Source organism: Cucurbita pepo, chromosome LG04 (assembly GCF_002806865.2).
Source record: "Cucurbita pepo subsp. pepo cultivar mu-cu-16 chromosome LG04, ASM280686v2, whole genome shotgun sequence".
Classification (NCBI taxonomy): Eukaryota; Viridiplantae; Streptophyta; class Magnoliopsida; order Cucurbitales; family Cucurbitaceae; genus Cucurbita; species Cucurbita pepo.
Genome location: NC_036641.1, coordinates 2963416 through 2977283, shown reverse-complemented (window position 1 = coordinate 2977283; position 13868 = coordinate 2963416). Strand labels below are relative to the sequence as shown.

Sequence of the window (13868 nt, the reverse complement as noted above, 5' to 3'; positions counted from 1 at the left end):
TACCTCCAGCCCTCTCAGGAGTACATGATGTATTTCATGTGTCGATGCTGAGGAAGTACATTACGGACCCTATCCACGTAATAGACTACGAACCACTCCAACTCAATGAAGATCTGAGCTACGAGAAAAAATTAGTAAGAATCTTAGCTAGAGAAGTAAAAACCTTACGCAACAGGAGCATTGCGTTCGTTAAGGTACTGTGGCGGAGCCACATGGGAGCGAAAGGACGAAATAGGAGAGAAATACCCCGAGTTGGTACAAGAGTTTGAGACTTTCGAGGACGAAAGTTCTTTTTTAGGGGTAGATAATGTAACGACACGGGAAAGAAAGAAAAGAAAAAAAAAAGAAAACGAGAAAACGAGAAAAAAAACTCAGTCGCCGGAAAACCCGCGAGTTTTCCGGCGACCGCCGAGTTTCACGGACCCCACGCAAAATGACGGCCACAGCCGCCCAGCCTTCAGCCCACAACTCCCAGTACCTTCAGGATACCTGCAAAGGGAGAAAAGACAGAAAATTACGAGAGAGAGAGAGAGAGAGAGATTTAGGACAAACGTCGGCGAGTGCCCAGTTTCTTCGACGAACCCTCAAACCACCCTCAAACCGACACCAAAAGACCTGTTACCACCACGAGAAGGATCCCTAACGAAAGCACGATAACTCAAGGTGCATTTTGTGCTTTTTCGTAAGCGTCGTCGTCGGTAACCGAGGTCGAAAAATTGGGTTTTCCTAATCGTTCTTAGATATGTGGTTTTAGGAACCTTTAGGCCGCAAAACTCCCAGAAAAGAAAGAAGGACGACAAATAAAGAGGAAGAGGAAGAGAGAGAACCAAAATTGTCAACGGAAACGCTACGGGAAGGAGAGAGAAAACTCGCCGGAAATCGGTCGAAGTCGGGTAAGGAAGACAAGATCCACGGACTCGAGTCAACCCGAACCCAAAACCCGAGAGAGTCAGCCCATCCTTTCCCTCGGCCTCTGCCTTCGGCCCAGCCCAACTATAGCGGCCCAAACCTCAGACCAGCCCAGAAGCTACGGTTCAGTTGAACCAACCCGAAACCAGACCCACGGTCCAATCGAGCCAGCCTACAACCCAAAAAACTTGGGCCCAGCCCAATAAGCCAAGGCCCAACGATAGTCTTGGCCTAGTAGCCTCCGCAGCCCGCGACCCGGACCACGACCCGAACCCGGACTGCGACCCGCGCTTCGACCTGACGCTACCGCACGACGCGGCTCACTCTACTGCTGCCACATGTCACATAGCGGCGCAGGTGATCCCTCGGCTCGGCTCAGCGAAAATGGCTCGGGCTCCCTCCGGCGCGCTCCGGCGGCTTCCAGCTGCTGTTCGGCTTGGCTTACCTATTTTCAGCCCGATTTCCACTATTCCGACCCTCCCAAATCTGTTTTCGGCCCCAATTAAGGTATCCGAGGCCGTATTAGAGCCGTATTTCACATTTATTAAATTATAGATAAATTAATTGTGAAATACTAACGAAAAGTGGTGAACGGTGTGATAGGAAACAAACCCCGGTGACGTAGGAAGCAGCTCTCACGGAACAAGAGCTTATGTTTAGCTATTTAGGGAGTACTTCGGCCAAGGCCAACCAAGTAAGTGGCCTGACTATAGGATAGACTAAAAAAATTGTATGAGTTATGATGATGTGTGGATTACGATGCTTGATGATATGTGCAGTATATACATATTTTTATGAATGACACTTGATATGTTTGACGCACTTTGTGGCATTATGATGAGTATGATGATTGCATGATGTTTACCTTAATATGATGATGTTTTCCATATTGAGCATGCTAGATGATGATGAGTGCCATATTTCATCATGTCGTTAGATCGACATAGGACACAACCCTAAGAGCGTGAAAATGATATTAATATAAATATCCACAAGTATGTGTTACCTAGAGTAATAAGAGATGAGACTAGAGGGTTGTGTCAGAAGAGACATTACGATGGCTTTAAAGGGACCTCATGCATATTGTATGTTCATAAGCATAGGGCTATTTCCCCTAGAGATGATGAGTGCGGATGCGCACCTTATGATGAGCGCGAATGCGCACATGTGCGAATGCACACAGATGAGAGTGTTCATGAGGCGCATGACACTATGGGGTTCCGCTGACCTCCGGACGTCGCTACAGATTAGCTTGACCAGAGGGTCCAAGGGGTGTGCGAGCGCCCTAGGGATTCACACTCGCACGTGTGAGTGGTGTGTAGGGAAGTACTACACATCCAATTTGTCCGAGACTGGAGGCCACCCCTAAGATTATTAGAGATAGGTCCCTAATTCATGATTGCATGTGTTTGCATTAGCATGGCCCCTATAGTGGGGTCACTTACTGAGTATTTCTCGAAATACTCGGGCCATGTGTCATATTGTTTTTTAGGTAAAGGCAAGGCTCCCATGTACGGTTGACGGTGGCATCGTGATCAGAGACTGTGGCGCGTGCATAGGATAGTTGCATATTTAAAATTCCTAGTCTTGGTTAGGATAGGGCGTTTGCATTTCATTCATTTATATTAATTAATTTGTAATCGTTTTATTTTGTCTTTTGAACTCCAGCATGATGTTTGAAACACGTAAGTCCGGCAGTGTTTTCCAATGTTTGAACGTATTCTGAAGTTTTAAATTTTTTCGCTAATAAAGATGTGCATTCTTAGATTTTTATTCTGCATTAGAGATGAGCATGAGACATTAGTGGCGACTCTAGATATGTGGAAAGTTAGGGTCGTTACAGATCGGTGGCCAGCCCTTTGATCTTGCGAGAATAATCTACAGCAGACAGATCGCATTTCTTGGACGTGGCGAGGTCAACACGGATATAAATAACGTGAGCACGAGTTGACGACGAAAACATCCGCTGCAGGGTACCCACGCCTCCTTGGACGTAGTAGCAACAACCACATCGCGAAGAATCTCCTCAAACATGGAGGAGAGAAGACCGCAAGGACCTATTAATTCTGATCATACCACCGATCATAGGCCGGATTAGAGATAAGGTCAGTATCAGTAGCAGTTGAGGAAGGGACAAGCTTGACAGGTGCGGCAATGGTGCCATCGAGGTAGCCCATAAACTTTGTACTCCGTAGGTAGGGGAGGAGCTAAGCGCGCGCCATATGATGAAGTTGTTGTTGGTGAGACGGATTGTGACATCATGGTGGGGAGGGATTGGGCCAAAGGTCGACGCCATGATAGATGAGATCGTGTTGGAGATGGTGGATGGGAGGAGGAAGAAGATATGGTAGAATTTGTTAATGAATAAAGTTTGACTCTGATACCATGTTAGAATGAATGGCGATGTGATCTATATGAGTCACGACCTCATGTATACGTAGATGTGTAAATGACAGATTACATGGTGGACCTTGATCCATGGCCACAAACCAAGAAATCAAGAGATTCTCGTACTATTTATAGATATTTATAGATATGACTATTCTTGGTTTACCATATATATATCTATACAATTTAGAAATCTCACTAATCTATTTTATTTTTAATCAAATATATATATATCTTTTTTAAAATTGAATTTATCAACTTTGCAAAAATTAATAAATTCTAACAAAAATGAATATTTAAATCTTTATCCTTTTCCATTTTGAGCCTCCTCTTCCCCGAACAACTCCTTCATCTTCACTCTGATCCAGCAACCCTTCCCACCGCCTTGAAGGAATAGCCGCCCAACTAGTTCCGACTGACCACCAAACTCCACCGCCCAGCCACCGTGGATGAATGACCTGAAAGATGCAAGTTTCGGCAGAACCAGTCTAGCGGATTTAGGTCCTCACCAGAAGCCCAAAGCCAAAAGGAACAAATTCTCTATGCTCTACGCAACTTTAGCTTCCATGTCTTCAATCTTACTACGTTACGGTGAGATAACACTCCCATATGGAAAATTAACCCATCTTTCTTTCAATCATTTCGTTAAATTTTTCGATTTGAAGCAGATACTGTTGTGATGAACGGAGCTGCGATTTACATCAAAGACAATTTCAAGTTTTTGTTGAAAAAGATTTGGTTGCTTTTTTTATCTTTTAGTTTCTGATGAATATCAGATCACTGATATGATATTACACCTATATCAGATCCAGATCCTTTGTTTTGGCATGATATTGTGGATTTTATTTTATCTTGTAAGCATTGTACTAAATATGGTCAGCTGAATTTTCTTCCTTCTAACAACTTATCTTTATTAAATTTATCATTTGGTATGAGAGCCTTATCTCTACTTATCTTTATTAAATTTATCATTTGGTATGAGAGCCTTATCTCTTTGGACGGCAGTTAAAGATGACTATGGAAGGCAGATTTGTTCAACTAGCAATACCAAAATTTGTTGGTCACTACAATCATTGGAGCATGTTCATGGAGAATTTTCTTCGTTCTAGAGAATATTGGCAAGTAGTTGAGTCTGGGATTTCTGCGGTAGCAGATGTGATTACTCAGATGAACAGAAGGACTTAGCATATCGGAAATTGAAAGACTTAAGAGCTAAGAACTACCTTTTCCAGGTCATCGATCACTCAATTCTGGAGACTATTTTGGATAAAGAAACTTCGAAAGTAATTTGGGATTCAATGAAGAAAATTTTTCAAGGAAATACAAAGGTGAAACGAGCACAACTATAGGCTCTACGCAAGGACTTTGAGACCCTTCATATGAAGGAAGGTGAGACTGTTTCAGATTTCTTTTCTCGTACTCCCACCATAGCTAATAAATGTGTTTCCATGGTGAAAAGATGAGTAATGTTAGTATTATTGAGAAAATCATGCGCTCCATGACTTCAAAGTTTGATTACGTGGCTTGCTCCCTTAAAGAATCCAACGATTTGGACATCATGACCATTGATGAATTGCAGAATAGTCTACTAGTTCATGAACAACGTATGCAAAGACATACTGTGGAAGAGCAGACATTGAAGATCACTCTTGATTGTTGTAAACACATAAACTAAAGCTTTGAAATCAGTTGCATTAAAAAACAAATGAACATTACAAACTAACAAATTAAGAAACAAATCAACTTGGTTAGCTTCTACAGCCTTACAAACTCACCAATTTAGAAAGCATAAAATTAGCCCACTCTAAAAATAGTAACAACAACCCTCACTAATTAATTGAGTGGTTCTAACATTCTTAGGGAACCTATAGAGGTGGACATCATGAAGAAAGGATAGCATTTCAAACTAGAGAGAAGGTCTAGTATGACCATCTTTACCAATTTCTCCCCTAAACTGATTGCAGTGATCCTTTCAGTTTACTCGTGATACTACACACATACCCATTGACTCACGTAGTTTTATGAATGCATCCAGCTTCAGTGGTTTTGTCATAATATCTACAACTTGTTTTTGTGTGACACAATGCTTCAGCTCAATAATTTCATTTTTGGTCAAATCACCCAAGAAATGAAACCTCACATCAATGTGTTTGTTACGTCCATGCATGATTGGATTCTTGGATAGCTTAATAGTGGAATTGTTATCACATAACATAGCAATACACTTGTCTTGAAAATGACCAAGTTTTTTAAAAAATCTCCTCATCCACACCCCTTGACAAGCAGAAGACGTGCCTGCCACAAATTTTGCTTCAGTAGTGGACAACATAACTATAGGTTGTTTTTTGGAGGACCAAGACACAACTCCATCACTGAGTAAGAACACACAGCCAGAAGTGTTTTTCCTGTCATTTATATCTCCGGCATAATCACTGTCAGTATATGTTATCAACTCTCCATTACCCCTTTTCTGATAAAGGATTCCCAAATCTACAGCACCTTTTAAGTATCTCAACACTCTTTTTGCAGCTTGCAAATGCAACTCTGTTGGACTTGCCATAAATCTGCTCATTAGAGACACTACATACACTAAATCCGGCCTTGTTGCAGTTAGATACATAAGGCTTCCAATCAATTGTTTATATATGGTAGCATTGATCTTGGCTCCTTCGTCATCCTTGTCATCCTTTGTTAGTCTAACGCCAGGAACAATAGGGTTTTTCACACTATAACTTTTTTCCATCCTAAACTTCTCCAAAACTTCTTTTGCATACTTTCTCTAACTAATATAAATGCCTTTAGAATTTTGTAAAATCTCTACACCGAGAAAATATTTCATTTTTCCCAAATCAATCATTTCAAATTCAAGTTTCATAGATTCTTAAACTTAACAAATATGCTCTTATCATTACAGCAAAAATTAGACGTCAACATATAGACTAACAATAAAAATTTTACCTCCATCTCCTGTTTGTATGAATAAAGTATGGTTACAGTTGCACCTCTCAAATCTTTCTTTGACAAAAATGTGCTTCAATTCGACTGTACCATGCACGTAGGGCTTGTTTAAGGTCATATAATGCCTTCTTCAATTTGTATACCATGTATTCTTGACCTTTTTTCTCATCACCTTGTGGTTGCTCAACAAAGACGACTTCTTTTAATTCTCCATATAAGAAAGCACTTTTTACGTCAAGCTGATACACGTTCCAACTATTCCGAGTTTCTAAAGCAATTATCATTCGAATAGTATCCACCTAGTCACAGGTGCAAACACCTCGGTATAGCCTATACCATGTTGTTGTGCATAGCCTTTTGCTACCAACCTAGCCTTATACTTGTCAACTTCGCCATTTTCATTGAGTTTGGTTCTGAAAACCCACTTTACTCCAATCTTCTTCATTCCTTTAGGCAAATCTGTCAACTCTCAAGTCTCATTTTGTTCGATGGCTTCTATCTCCAAGTCCATTGCAGCTCTCCATTTTGAACTTTGAACAACTTCTTCAAAGGTAGTTGGATCTGTAGTTGAGGTTAATAGAATTAAATTGTTGTTCTAAGCTTCTTTAGAAAATTCTCCCCCGCTCACATAATCTTCCATCCATAATGATTGCATCCTCTTTCACGCCAATTTGCTTGGCTCGATAGTCTCTTCTCCTTATAATTTTCTTCATAACTGTTGCCTTGACCACCTCGACCATTCCCACGACTTCCACGACCTCTACCTTGAACATTTTGAGAGTAGAGTACCTTTTCATCATTTATTGATGCCATGGTCTGAAGCGCTTGATCGAGTGTCTCCTCCTGTTTTTTCTTACGTTGCTCGTGTGCCTCGAGAGAACCGGCGAGCTCATCGACCGTGAACTTTGCTAGGTCCTTTGACTCTTCTATTGCACATACAACATTCTCAAAATTGTCGGTTAACGACCTCAAGATCTTCTCCACAACCCGCGTCTCGGGTAACATTTCTCCGTTTTGATTTAGTTGATTTGCCATGGTATGTACGCTCGTAATGTAGTCAGATACCTTTTCTGACTCCTTCATCTTCATGCTCTCCAACTCGCCACGCAGAGTTTGGAGACGCACTTGCTTGACTCGGTCGGTTTCTTTGAACACCAAAGTGTCCCATGCTTCTTTTGAAGTAGTTGCTTTGGCAATCTTCTCCAAGCCCAACTCGTCAACAGCTCGGAACAACATGTATAATTCTACCTTATCCTTTGATCGTAATTCTTTTAGCGCCTTGTTTTGCGCCGCCGTATAACCCGTGGTATCCTTTGGTTCTTCGAAACCTTCTTCGACCACCTCCCATGCGTCTTGTGAACCGAAAAGAACTTTCATTTGGATGCTCCAATTCTCGTAGTTCGTTTTCGTGAATCGTGGTAGCGACATTTGACCCATCATATTCGCGATCGGCTCTGATACTAATTTGTAGAAATAAAAGCTCGCCCTGACTCGCTCTAATACTAGTTTATTAAAATAACACTCACGAGACTGTGAAGGAGATGTCGAGTGGTGAGAGACAAGGAGGAAAACAATTCTCAAAAACCTTTTCTATCGCTCTCTATTTTTTATTTTTATTTTTTAATCTTTTCTCTTCTCTTTAAGATGAAAAACAAATTAATTTATAGGTTTTGTAGAGGCTAAAAATAGCTCCCTCGTAAACCCACTCTTTCCTAAAATGATGTTGCCCTTTCATTTTTCTCTTTTTGCCTTTTCCTTTTAAACTCAATTTCAAAAACTTACTCCATTAAAAACTATCTTTTTTTTTTGCATTGAAGTTTATTCCAACAAATTACACCTATGTCAAACGGCCAGAAAATGTATATTCTAACCTTTATTGATGATTTCAACATAAAATTATGGGTATTTTTCTTAACCGAAAGATCATAAGCCTTTAGAATGTTCCAAATTTTCAAAACAAAAGTGGAGAAAGGAACTGGGACAAATATTTTAGGTTTGAGAACTGATAGAGATGGAGAGTTCACATCTATTGAGTTATTGAGTTCTGCTCAAATCATGGAATACATCGACAACTCACTGCAGCCTACACACCACCGCAAAACGGAGTAGAAAAAAGAAAAAATCGCTTGAATGAGGAGGTTTATGTGGCACAACCTCCTCGTTATGTGATCAAGGGAGTAGAAGATAAAGTATACCGCTTGAAAAAGGCTTTATACGGTTTGAAGCAAGCTCCACGTGCGTGGTACAACCGTATTGAAACTTATTTTCTAAAGGAAGGCTTTGAAAAGTGTCCTCATGAACATACTCTCCTTTTCAAGAAGTCATTACAAGGCATTTTCTTACTTGTATGTATTTATGTAGATGACCTCATATTTACCGTAAACGATAAACGATGAGGCTTTTGAGTTTTTTTAAGGAATCCATGAGGAAGGCATTTAATATGACTAATCTTGGATGAATGCGATATTTTCTTGGCTTAGAAGTATCACAACGAGCTGCTGGTATTTTCATTTGTCAAAAGAAGTATGTCCAGGAAGTATTGGAAAGATTTAATATGGCTAGCTGCAATGCTCTATACAATCCTATTGTACCTGGATTTAAGTTTGTTACGGATTCTACTTGCAGAGTGTTCATCCATTAGCGGAATAATTTTTCTTTTTTAACGGAATAATTTTTCTTTTTTGACCGAATAGTTTTTTTTTTTAATGGAATGATATTATTTTTCTTAGCAAACAAAAGGGTCAAAAACATATTTTATAAAATACTCTTTTTAAGAACAATCTTATCCAATTAAGACAAGAAACTCAATACATCTCTACTTAAAAAGAACTTAAAAACATGATGGGACATGTTCTGCTTTAAAATTTACAAATATATATATTCTTTTTAAAAACATCATTGGGACATGTTCTGTTTTAAAATTTACAAATGTATGTATATATATAATTTAGAAATCTCACAAACTTATTTAATTTTAATAAAAAAAAACCTTTTTTATTATTTTATTATTTTTTATTTTTAGGTTCAGAAACAACTCCTGTCTTCACTCTCTCCAGCAACCCTTCTCCTTGCCGGGAAAAGAACATTTTTTTTGAGATATTGAAGAATATATTTAGTTATATCTTCATTTATGATTTGATTCCTAATATTTTATTTTATTTTTAATGTTTAATTAGTTTATATTTTTCTTATTTATTGTTAGCTTGTATTTTATTTAAAGCTTATGAATATTAATGAGAACACACGGTCTTATTTTAATTCTATTTCTTATTCTTAACAGAATACCACCAAACTCCACCAACCAGCCACAGTGGATGAGTGATTTGAAAGATGCAAGTTCCGGAAGAACTAGTCCGGTGGATTTGGGTCCTCACCCAAAGCCAAAAGCTAAAAGGAACAAATTCGCTATTCTATGCGCAATTTTAGCTTCCATGTCTTCAATCTTACTAGGTTACGGTGAGAAAAACACTCCCATATGGAAAATTAACTCATCTATGTTTCATTCATTTCGTTAATTTTTTCGATTTGAAGCAGATATCGCCGTGATGAGCGGAGCTGTGATTTACATCAAAGACAGTTTCAAGCTCTCAGAGGTGCAGGTAGAAATTCTGGTCGGAATAATCAACTTTTACTCGCTCATCGGCGCTGCCGTCGCCGGAAGAACTTCGGATTTGATTGGGCGTCGGTACACGATGGTGTTGGCCGGGGTGATCTTCTTCGTCGCTGCCGTGCTGATGGGATTCGCCCCCAACTATGGGTTTCTAATGTTTGGAAGATTTGTGGCCGGAATCGGCATCGGATATGCTCTGATGATCGCTCCGGTGTATACCACCGAGGTTGCTCCGACTTCATCTCGGGGATTTTTCACCTCGTTTCCGGAGGTCCGTTTTCCATTTATTAATATGATGTTACAAATAATAATTGAAGATTATATAATACAATTTTGTCCCCATAAACATCTAAAAATGTTTGATTAAAAGGTGTTCATAAATGTTGGAGTATTGCTTGGCTACGTTTCAAACTACGCATTCTTCAAGCTACCCACTCACCTGGGATGGCGATTCATGCTCGGAATCGGCGTCTTCCCCTCTGCTTTCCTCGTTCTCATCGTTCTCCTCATGCCCGAATCTCCTCGCTGGCTCGTCATGCAAGGCCGCCTCGCCCACGCCTCTTCCGTTCTCCTTCGTACCTCCGACTCCCCTCACGAAGCCCAACTCCGCCTCGCTGACATCAAACAAGCTGCCGGAATCCCTCCCCATTGCACCGACGACGTCATCCATCTCCCCAAACGCCGCCGTACCGGTAAAGACATCTGGAAGGATCTCTTCCTCCGCCCAACACCGACCGTCCGCCATATCCTGATCTCTGCCATCGGCATCCACTTCTTCCAGCAAGCCACCGGCATCGACGGTATAATGCTCTACAGTCCGAGAATCTTCGAACACGCCGGACTCACCTCCTCCAACCATAAGATCCTGGTGACTATGGCCATTGGATTCACGAAAACAATCTTCATCTTTGTCGCGATGTTCCTCCTCGATAGAATCGGACGGCGGCCGCTGCTCCTAGCCAGCGTTACCGGCAAGATCGTATCGCTTGTAACCCTAGGGTTCGGGATCATGATTGTGAATAGGAAGCGGTGGGCCGTTGGATTGTGCATTGCGATGGTTTTATCGGACGTGGGGTTTTTCTCGATTGGAATGGGCCCAATCGCGTGGGTTTACAGTTCTGAGATATTTCCGTTGAAGCTACGCGCCCAAGGCGTGAGTGTGGGAGTGATTGTCAACAGAGTAACCAGTGGGGTTGTTGGAATGACGTTTATATCCCTCTACCAGGCCATAACTATAAGTGGGGCTTTTTTTCTCTACGCCGGCGTCGCCGTCGTGTCGTGGTTGTTCTTTTACTTTGTTCTGCCCGAGACTCACGGCCGGATATTGGAGGAGATAGAGGGGCTTTTTGGTAATTTTTGTGGAAGTTTGGGAAGAATGGAGATGTTAATGTGGAGAAGAATGAGGGTGAGGTTCAGTTGGGATTATCTAATCCGACGGTGTAGGTTTGTCGAGATAAAATGTAAAAAACAGTAAAAAAGTTGGGGGGGAGTAAAAAGGGGTGGATAAGAAGGTAAGTTCTCCTTTTCTTAATACTGTATAATATATTTTTTTTAAGTACCTCTGTCAATTTTTTTTTTTTAATGTTATTTATTAGATATTTTTGCATAGCGTTCATCCAATAGCATAAATGTCATGTATAGGTTCTCACATCTTTAAACATGCCTATAAGGTCATTCATATACATAAATCATGCTTAGTGTCACCATCGCCTTTTCTTGGCAGCAGATTTGGCGATTGTGCGGCACTCATCCCAACACCGAGTGAGTCAAGTCAACTTCAGACCACATTGCTTACAATCGGGCATCGTACGTTCAAACCTCGAGTCTTGTTTTGAAGAGAATATTTTAGAAAACCGGGGAGAGAGGTTTATGAAAAAGAATTTTGAAAGGAAGAATGAGAGAGAGATTGAGAGTGGTGTTATATAACATGCACCCAAAAACACAACAACAACTTCTTAAACAGAATATAACTTTTTGGGCAGGACGAATTGACAACTAGTTGCATCCACTATAGTACATCTTGAGGCATTTTGTAACGACCCAAAATTTTCTACTTAATTTAAGGTCGCTACTGCATACATATCATAAACATTGAATGTGAAAATACTTCATTTAAACTTTCATAAAATATAACCTTCAACTTAAAACACTGTCATAGACATATGTGTTTTGAAAACAGTTTTAAAAACGACATAACAAAAGACTAAATAAAATAAATAAACGTTTAAATAAAAAATCATATTCTAGCTTAAGTCTAAGAAAATAATAAGACTACTCTATGCATATGTCATGGTCTTGAGTTACGATGTCATCGTCGTATAGGAATGCTTTGCCTTAACCTGAAAAATGTAGAAGCACATGGCTTGAGTATTTAAAGAAATACTCAGTAAGTGACCTCACTATTGGGGGTTAAATGCAAGAACATGCGAATACAATGACGAGACTTATCCTTTCAATCTATTTTCCTACGTTACTGTCCTCGGGTAATTTGGGACGTGTACCATATACTCTACATACGTGCGAGTGTGGGCTCACTAGTCAGTTCGCACACCGCTGGGCCACTTTCCTTGTCGGGCGAGCATACCCTAGGAGCTCCTTAGGTCGGACACCCGTTAGAACTAGTAACCGTCACGGTAGCGCTATGCAAAACATAACGATCGTTGTCCTGCCATTGGATGTAACGACCCGGGAAAGAAAGAAAAAAAAATAATAATAAAGGAAAACGAGAAAACAAAAAAAAACTCAGTCGCCGGAAAACCCGCGAGTTTTCCGGCGACCACCGAGTTTCGCGGAACCCACGCGAAACGACGCCCACAGCACGCCCAGCCCTCAGCCCACGACACCCAACACCATCAGAATACCTGCAAAGAGAGAAAAGACAGAAACTACGAGAGAGAGATTCCGAAAAAAAAAAAATCGGCGAGTGTCCAGTTTCTCCGACGAACCCTCAAACCACCCTCAAACCGACACCAAACGACCTGTTACCACCACGAGAAGGGTCCCTAACTAAAGCACGATAACTCAAGGTGCGTTCTGTGCTTCTTCGTAAACGCCGTCGTCGGTAACCAAGGTCGAAAAATTGGGTTATTCCTAATCGTTCATAGATCTGTGGTTTTAGGAACCTTTAGGCCGCAAGACTTCCAAAAAAGAAAGAAGGACGACAAATAAAGAGGAAAAGGAAGAGAGAGGACCGAAATCGGCAACGAAAACGCCGCGGGGAGGAGAGAGAGAAAGCTCGTTGGAAAATTGGCCGAAGTCGGGTAAGGAAGACGAGACCCACGGATCCGGGTCAACCCGAACCCAGAACCCGAGAGGGTCAGCCCATTCTTTCCTCGCCCTCTGCCTTCGGCCCAGCCCAACTACAGCGGCCCAAACCTCAGACCAGCCCAGAAGTTACGGTTCAATTGAACCAACCCGAGACCAGACCCACAGTCCAATCGAGCCGACCTGCAACCCAAAAAAAAAACTTTCGGCCCAGCCCAATAAGCCGAGGCACAACTGTAGTCTTGGCCCAGTAGCCTCCGCAGCCCGCGACCCGGAGCACGACCCGAACTGGAATGCGACCCGCGCTTCGACTCGACGCTACCGCGTGACGTGGCTCGCTCTGCTGCTGCCACGTGTCACATAGTGGCGCAGGTGGTCCCTCGGCTCGGCTCGGCGCAAATGGCTTGGGCTCCCTCCGGCGACGCTCCAGCGGCTTCCAGCGGCTGTTCGGCTCGGCTCACCTATTTTCAGCCTGGTTTCTACTGTTCCGACCCTCTCGGATCTGTTTTCGGCCCTGATTAAGGTATTCGATGCCGTTTTAGAGCCGTATTTCACATTTATTAAATTATAGGTAAATTAATTGTGAAATACTAACGGAAAGTGGTGAACGGTGTGATAGGAAACAAACCCCAGCGAAGTAGGAAGCAGCTCTCACGGAACGGGAGCTTACGTTTAGCTATTTAGGGAGTACTTCGGCCGAGGCCAACCAAGTAAGTGGCCTTACTATAGGATAGGCTAT

General features: G+C 41.6%; 1 pseudogene; it reads left to right on the top strand.

The window, feature by feature from the left end:
- Nucleotides 1-9474: 9474 nt before the first annotated feature.
- Nucleotides 9475-11446, top strand: LOC111792745 (annotated as a pseudogene).
- Nucleotides 11447-13868: the final 2422 nt, after the last annotated feature.